Here is a 7,292-nt window from a genome sequence, read left to right on the forward strand (position 1 = left end):
GCACAAGAAAGATAACAACAACAATGATAAGTAACAAAAAAAAGGGAATAAAAAAAAGATAAGGGCGACACAAGATGCATGAACTCACTTAAGCAGTAGTGCGCGTAAGAGTCTCCCCAAGATCCGACATGGAGAAACTCCCAAGACCACTCCAATCAGCTTCGGGGAGGTCCGAGGCGATCTGGACATACCGCCGCCCGTAAGAGGCCGCCATGCGACCTACCCAGGGCGCCCCTTCCGAGTCAAGGGTACCTGGCTGGGTAAGAACAGACGACCCGCTCGCCGAAATAGGAGGGTGCGCGGGAATATCAGAAAAATGAGCCCTGGGTAGATCAATAAGGGGTGCAAGAAGATCGGGAAAGTAATCCCCCGATGGACCGGGGTCGAGGGGAGCCTGAGGAAAAGTGTCAAAGTCCGCGGGGTCGAGGCAAACAAAATGCCCCGGCATGGCCTGTTGACCTTGGGATTGGGAAGCCATGTCAGGGTCGAAAGGGACAAAGGGAGGACATCCCCCGGGGGACGAAGATAGCTGGTAAGGTTGCCCGTGTCCAAGGGAGACTCCCTTCGGCACACACTCAGCCTCACCTTCACCTAAACGAGGCTCAGCCGAGGTAGCCTTCGTCTTCTTTGACCCAGGTATAGTCCACAACAACCCGAGATCTGAAACCGGGGAGAACTTGTAAAGGTTGAGTTTTTCCATAGTGAATAGGTATGTAGCCTTTCTCACGGCGGGGTCAGCACTGATGAGTTTTTTCACGGCACTCGCCTCCGACCCAACTACTACAGGTACGGCGAACTGCTCTGCACGATCCACACCATTGTCGACACAAACATAAGTTATAAAACAATAAGTTTCAAAAAAAAAGGAAGAAGAAGAAGAAAGGGTGGCTCGAGGTACTTACTGGGAGCAGAACGAAAGTGCTCACGAACAGAAAGAGGGCCTTTCACAAAGAAAAAGTCCTTCTTCCAGAACCCGGGTTGGACACTGCGCCATCTATCAAAGAGACTTCAGGATTGGCTTTCTGCAGGAAATAAAAGCCCTTGGATTTTGGAGAGGGCATGAGATTGTACAAGAAATTCACTGCTTGGGCCGTAGGAGCACGGTGGACAAGTTCCATAAACGTGATGAATAGGCAGCTCAAGGTCAGCCAACTGTTGGGTGCCAGCGGAAGTGGAGTGAGGTCAAAATAGATGAGAACCGCAACGAAGAACGGGTGTAATGGGATTGTACCGCTCACCTTCAGGATATGCTCGCTAAGGGCCACGAAGCCCGGCACTTTTCTGAAGGGGTGTATAATGCGTACTCCGGGGGAACACGGTAGTGCTCTACAATTTCCATCAATTTATTTTCAGACACGTGGGACACTAGGGTGGACGCCAATAGGGGGGCATCGTCCCAGTCATTAACGGACACCTATCGTCGTCCTCTCTTCGGCATATTTGCAAAACCAAAAGAAAAAGGTAAGGAGGAGACAGAACACTTTACCCTCCATTTTCTCTTCCTAGCAAGAGTCTTCCACCGGGGCACCGACTGCGGAAGCGCTAAGCTAGGGGAGATCGAAAATAAGGGCTGAAGAGAAGCAGGAGTGGCCCCATGACAGTCATCAGGCAAGGATGGGCTAGGAGGCTCAGGCGGAAGATGTCCCTCCATAAACTCCAACTCCCCCTGCAAATCTAAAAGGGTCACCCTAAGGTTCGCTACATGGTCACTAAGGTTAGGAGGGAAAGGTACTCCATCTCCTCTCAAAACTTTGTCAATTTCGCTCTCTACCACCCAAATTTCACGCCTAAGTTCAGCCATGTGCTCAAGGTGACGAATACGGGCCTGCCTTAAGGTGTCATGGTCACAGTTAGGATTTTCCTCAGGGGACTCTGAGTCTGAAGACAAGTCAACAATCTCAACCCCCGAAGGAATGCCGAACAGACCTTCACTTGCCATGAGACCTCATCCCGAAAGCAAAAAAGGGTTCACGTATAAATGGGAGGATTGCTACAAAACACAAAGGAATGGGCTCAAAACCTCTAGGTACAAACGCTCTAAATGACCTGCTACGGGGTAGGAATAAAGGGGCATGCATCAAGGCTAACTCACGATGAGCTCAGGCCAAAGTACCCCATCTCGAGTGATGCTAATTTGGATCCAATAACCATAAGGGAGGAAAAAAGTATACCTCAAGCAAGTAAAATTGGGCGCTGACGTGGTCAATAGGAGGTCGAGGGCCAAAAGCGCTGTCACGGTCAAATAAAGGCAAGTGGTCGAAAGTACGTGTCTGCAAAAATAAACAGAAAAGATGTGTTAGCCTTAAAATATATGAAGGGATATAAACATACCAAAAATTAGCTCGAATATGTATATATATATAAAAGAGGAAATAATAGCAAAAGTGAGGTTGTGGGGGATTGAACCCCTTACCTCTTGAAATGAGCAAGAATCTAAATGCCACTAAGCTAAGGAGATGAAGTGTAAATAATAAGCTTGGCATGAGGCTTATTTATAAGAATCAAAGAGAAGAGTCTGCTAGAGCACCTAAAGGTCCTCTCCTAGACTGGGGGCAAGTGTGGATGCTCAAAATTCAACATCGGTAAACAACCCACATCTCATGCCTAAGGTCCCTGGAAGGTCCAAAGCAACCATGTTTGAGGTCTAGTAGAACCCTGAAATTAGTGCTCAAATTGACCCTACTCCAAATGGCCCTGCTCCAAATGACCACTCCACTTTGGACACTGGTAAAGGACCCAAGCGCCTCGCACGCCTTGTGCGCCCAGCGCGCCGCGCGCCCCAGACGCCCCGCGCATCTCGCGGCCCCCAAGACACCACGTGCAATAGTCACGCCGTGGTCCTCGTGGTGGCCTCCTCTCACACACCGGCCTCGTCCTTAGGGATGTCCACGTGGTGACCATGGAGCAAGAAGAGTTAGAATACGGATGGTATAGTGTCCATGCTAGACAGGTAGTGGCAGTACAAGAATGGTGCATGGTCAGGATTCCCTCAACATGCTTATGAGGTCCGTACCCAACAAGTAGTGGAGGCATAATATGGTACCAAGACAGGAGTACTTTTACATACCCCTGACACGTAATAGAGCAAACCCCCACACTTCCAACACCACTACTCCTGAAACCACTCTCCTGACAGTGTACTTGTTAGGAAAAATATATATTGCCTCAATGGATATGGGTAAGAATATTACAACTCTATGCAATAATATTCCAAATAAATATAGATTGATTAAATAAGGTTACAACTCTATAACTGAAAGTACAAATAAACAAAATAGAAGAAGAAGAAGAATGGAATATTAAAAAATACAACTCTAAGCAAAAGATTACAAATAAAGTAAAAGTGTTTAGAACAAAAGAAAAGATGATTACAACTCTAAACAAAATTATAAGTAAATAAAACAACAGGAATGAGAAGAAAAGCAATAGAGGAAATTGTAAGAACAAAACAAAGAAAACTCTCACTTACACAACCTAAGTGAAGAGCGTTGGGGATCACCAACTTGAACAAGGTATAAAACCTTTGTCCAAAAGCTTATTTCCCCCTAACTCAAGCACTAAGAGATCTCTCACAGATATTGGAAAAGCTTTATGGAATTATCAAGCCTCAAGGTGTTTCTAGCCAAGTGCTCTAATGGATAGAAATATTGTGTCTTACAAGTGAGATTTAGGCTCCTATTTATAGAGTTTAGAGACACCCTTTGAATTTCAAATTCCACCAACCCCCATGGCTGTTACCAATGTTTAATTGGATTAATATGGAATTAAAAAAGAGATTTAGGAGTTATTTGGGTTTTTTGAGCCGTTCAACAAAGATTATAAAAAATGAAAAATTGGTCAGTTTTTGGCCTGTGGCCGCGGCCAGAGACATTAGTGGGCGCAGCCACTAGTCTTTGTCCCACAGGTCACGGCCACCAACATTCAGTGGCCACGGCCACCGACCAATTTTAGCACAAAAAATGTGATGTTTTTCCAAACGGTTCCAAACCCTCCCAAATGATTTTGTAACTCCCAAAACACATTATTGGGGTTAAAATCATATCTCTAACAGCCATTTCACATATGGTTTTATGAAATTCATCTCAATATTGTGTAACAACAAATTTACACAATAAAGGGTAATATTTGGAAGATAAAAATTTGTAACACCAAATATGTTACATTATTTGGATATATCTCATATATCTGAATATTGTAACTCTCTATTATATGTTACAATATGTGACACTCTTTGTCACATTTATTTAATCTAAAACATTATATTATAATATAATATTACATTATATTATAAAATAATATAACAGTACTTGTGTACCATCTGGTCCCCTGGACCACAATGTATCAGGGGGCATTAGAGCCCACTATAAAAGGAACCACACTTCCACATGGGAGGAGGTTGGAAAAAACACTGTAGCACTACACCATAAGAAATACAAATTCAGTTCATCATTTTCCTTCTGCAAGTGTTCTTTGAGTTTCTAATTAGATCTTTGAAGTTTTTCTTTTGATAATCTCTACATTCCTATTGAGATCTTACACCAAGATCTTCCAAAATATTCTTAGCACACAAAGAACGAGTGTGGGCTCGCTATACAAAATAATAGGCAAAATCTATTTATTAGATGTTGTCTACACATGAGATCTGATAAAGTTTGGACCTAAGTTTGTGAAGAACAGTGACCTATGGTTGTATCACTGTTCTCTTTCTCTCAGAGAGATTTCATGATATTTTTTCTATCCCTGAAAAGTGTCATTCTCAAAATTGATATCCTATATTTAATATATCCAATATATTAAAAAAAAAATATTAGTTATTTTAAACAATTTGAAAATAACTAATCAGTTATCAGATTATGTTTGAATAATAATATTTTAATCATATTACAATATCTCATTATTTATTTACTATTTAAATAATTAAAATTGTGGAACCAAGAAACTACCAAGAGCCTCTTATGCGTGTAGCACAATGACTGTGCACTGTGCTACACGTGTACCACATGCCAGGGATGATATGTTATTTTTCCCAATTTTTTCTTATTATTTAAATACCAAAAATAAAAAAAAAATTAATTCAAAATTAATTATATTTTTGTTAAATCAAATAATTAATTAATTACACATAATTATACAATAATTATGTTTGATGCATAGAAAAATATTTTACTTATCAAATAAGTTATTTTGCCTATTTTTGTATTTACCTTTGTCAGTGTTTGTTTGAGCCATATCGGGGACCATGGACCTATAACATTGACCTCCAATAAATTGTAACTAATTAATTAAACACTTTAATTATAATAGTTATTTTATTAATTCTGATATTTCTCCACTATAAATTCAGAATTGCACTCTTTATGTTATAGATATACTTTTACAGAAATCTTATTCTAAGCTGTCCATTGATATAACCATCTTACAATAGTTCAACCCTCTAATTAATTAGTTCATAAATTAGAATGGAAGAATTACCATTTTACCTTTCTAATTTACTTCTTATTCCTTAAGTACCATTAATTCCCTAGTGATTAATGAATCTATAATCTAATTATAGATTTGAGCTCAAAATCATTCAGTTCCAGAATTAACCTTTAAGGGAACTAATATACGATCCGTTAGGAAAGATTAGATTCTTTATTGTTGATACATTTTCCCAGCCATCCATGATATTAAATCTCCAAAACAAAAGTCATTAGCCTCATTCTATGAAGAGACATTAACGAATGAATCAAAATATTTAATAAACATGAACAAGAGTTCATGAACACTCAGGATTTAGGTTTATCTATAAATGATCATCAGTTATGATACATATTACAAGTCTTTATTGTTAAATGGTTTTTGGATAAAGACTTTTATTCATATCGGTCCATGTCATATATAATCATATTATATAAAGCACATTTACCGAGATGTCTTGCCACATCAATAATCTGAATTTGGATTATTTATATCATCATGATACTCAGCAAACTGTACTTACAACCCCAATTAAAGAATTCTTTAACTTTAATTTGTTGTTGTTGACTATTTTTATTCATTCATGTGATCTTAATTCTCTCGTACTAATACAAGATCACATCCTCAATAATGAATATAGAAATTTTCTGATATTTACAAAATAATTCATTAATCTAAATATAACAATAATAATAAACTATTGTATTTATTTATTTACAGAAATAAAAAATGTCTTTTACATGATTTTAGGACATACTCCTAACATCTAATTCGTTCATACCAGCCACCTTCTTTGTTTGTCCCCTCTCAGTAGGTCACTAGTAGTTGTTCATGGCCATCTCTTTCAATAATTCATATGCTTCATTAGCACTCTCGCTCATGAATGCACCACATGCTGTTGCATCAATTATGGTAAGAGTAGTACCATATAACCCATTGTAAAAATTATGAACCAAAATCCACTTCTCTATACCATAATGAGGGCATTTCCTTAACAACTCTTTGAATCTGTCCCATGCATCATACATCGATTCCCCTTCCATCTGATAGAAATTATTAATTTCACCTCTCAACTTTGCAGCTTTTGCTAGAGGGAAAAACTTTGCAAGGAACATCTGGGCTAGTTCCTCCCAAGTTATAATAGAATTGGATTGCATCAAAATTAACCAATTCTTTGCTCGGTCTCTTAGGGAAAAAGGTAATATTCTCAGTCGAATGGCATCGTCACTCACACCATTCATCTTAAAAGTTGCACACAACTCAAGGAAATTGGCTATGTGCAAGTTGGGATCCTCAATTGGTAACCCACCAAATGGGACAGTGGATTGCACTATTTGTAGAATTACTGTCTTGATCTCATAGTTATTAGCAGCAACTGTGGGGTGTCTGATGCATGAATGCACTCTCGTGACAGTCGGAAGCACATAATCTCTAAGCGTCTTTGGTCCTTGTTCCAGTGGGACCTCTTCTGCCCTTGGAATCTTATTACCAACATTGTTCGTCGCATTCCCTTGATTTTATGCCATATTATACTACAATCTTTTCTTGATCCTTCAGTTTTGTCTACAAGTTCTCTCAATTTCAATATCTACCGGTACCAGTTCCTTTTGTCTACTTCGTCGCATATACCAATGTTTCCTGAAAGCACAATATTATGACACAAACTGAATTAGAATGATAAATTAAAAAAAAATACAAATTTAGAAGAAAAATCAACTATGTTGATATTAATAATACAATCTTTGGCAATGGCGCCAAAAACTTGTAGTGTAAACTATGTATGCAAGTATATGCAATTGCAAACAAGTAATAAAGTAGTAAGTAGAGTATCA

General features: G+C 39.1%; 1 non-coding gene across 1 annotated transcript; it reads left to right on the forward strand.

The window, feature by feature from the left end:
• Nucleotides 1–6,429: 6,429 nt before the first annotated feature.
• On the forward strand, nt 6,430–6,536 carry LOC133813726 (small nucleolar RNA R71). Its single transcript, XR_009884728.1, has one exon. It is a non-coding gene; the product is annotated as a small nucleolar RNA R71 (small nucleolar RNA).
• The last annotated feature ends 756 nt before the right edge of the window (nt 6,537–7,292 follow it).

The sequence above is a fragment of the Humulus lupulus genome, chromosome 1, assembly GCF_963169125.1.
Source record: "Humulus lupulus chromosome 1, drHumLupu1.1, whole genome shotgun sequence".
Classification (NCBI taxonomy): domain Eukaryota; kingdom Viridiplantae; phylum Streptophyta; class Magnoliopsida; order Rosales; family Cannabaceae; genus Humulus; species Humulus lupulus.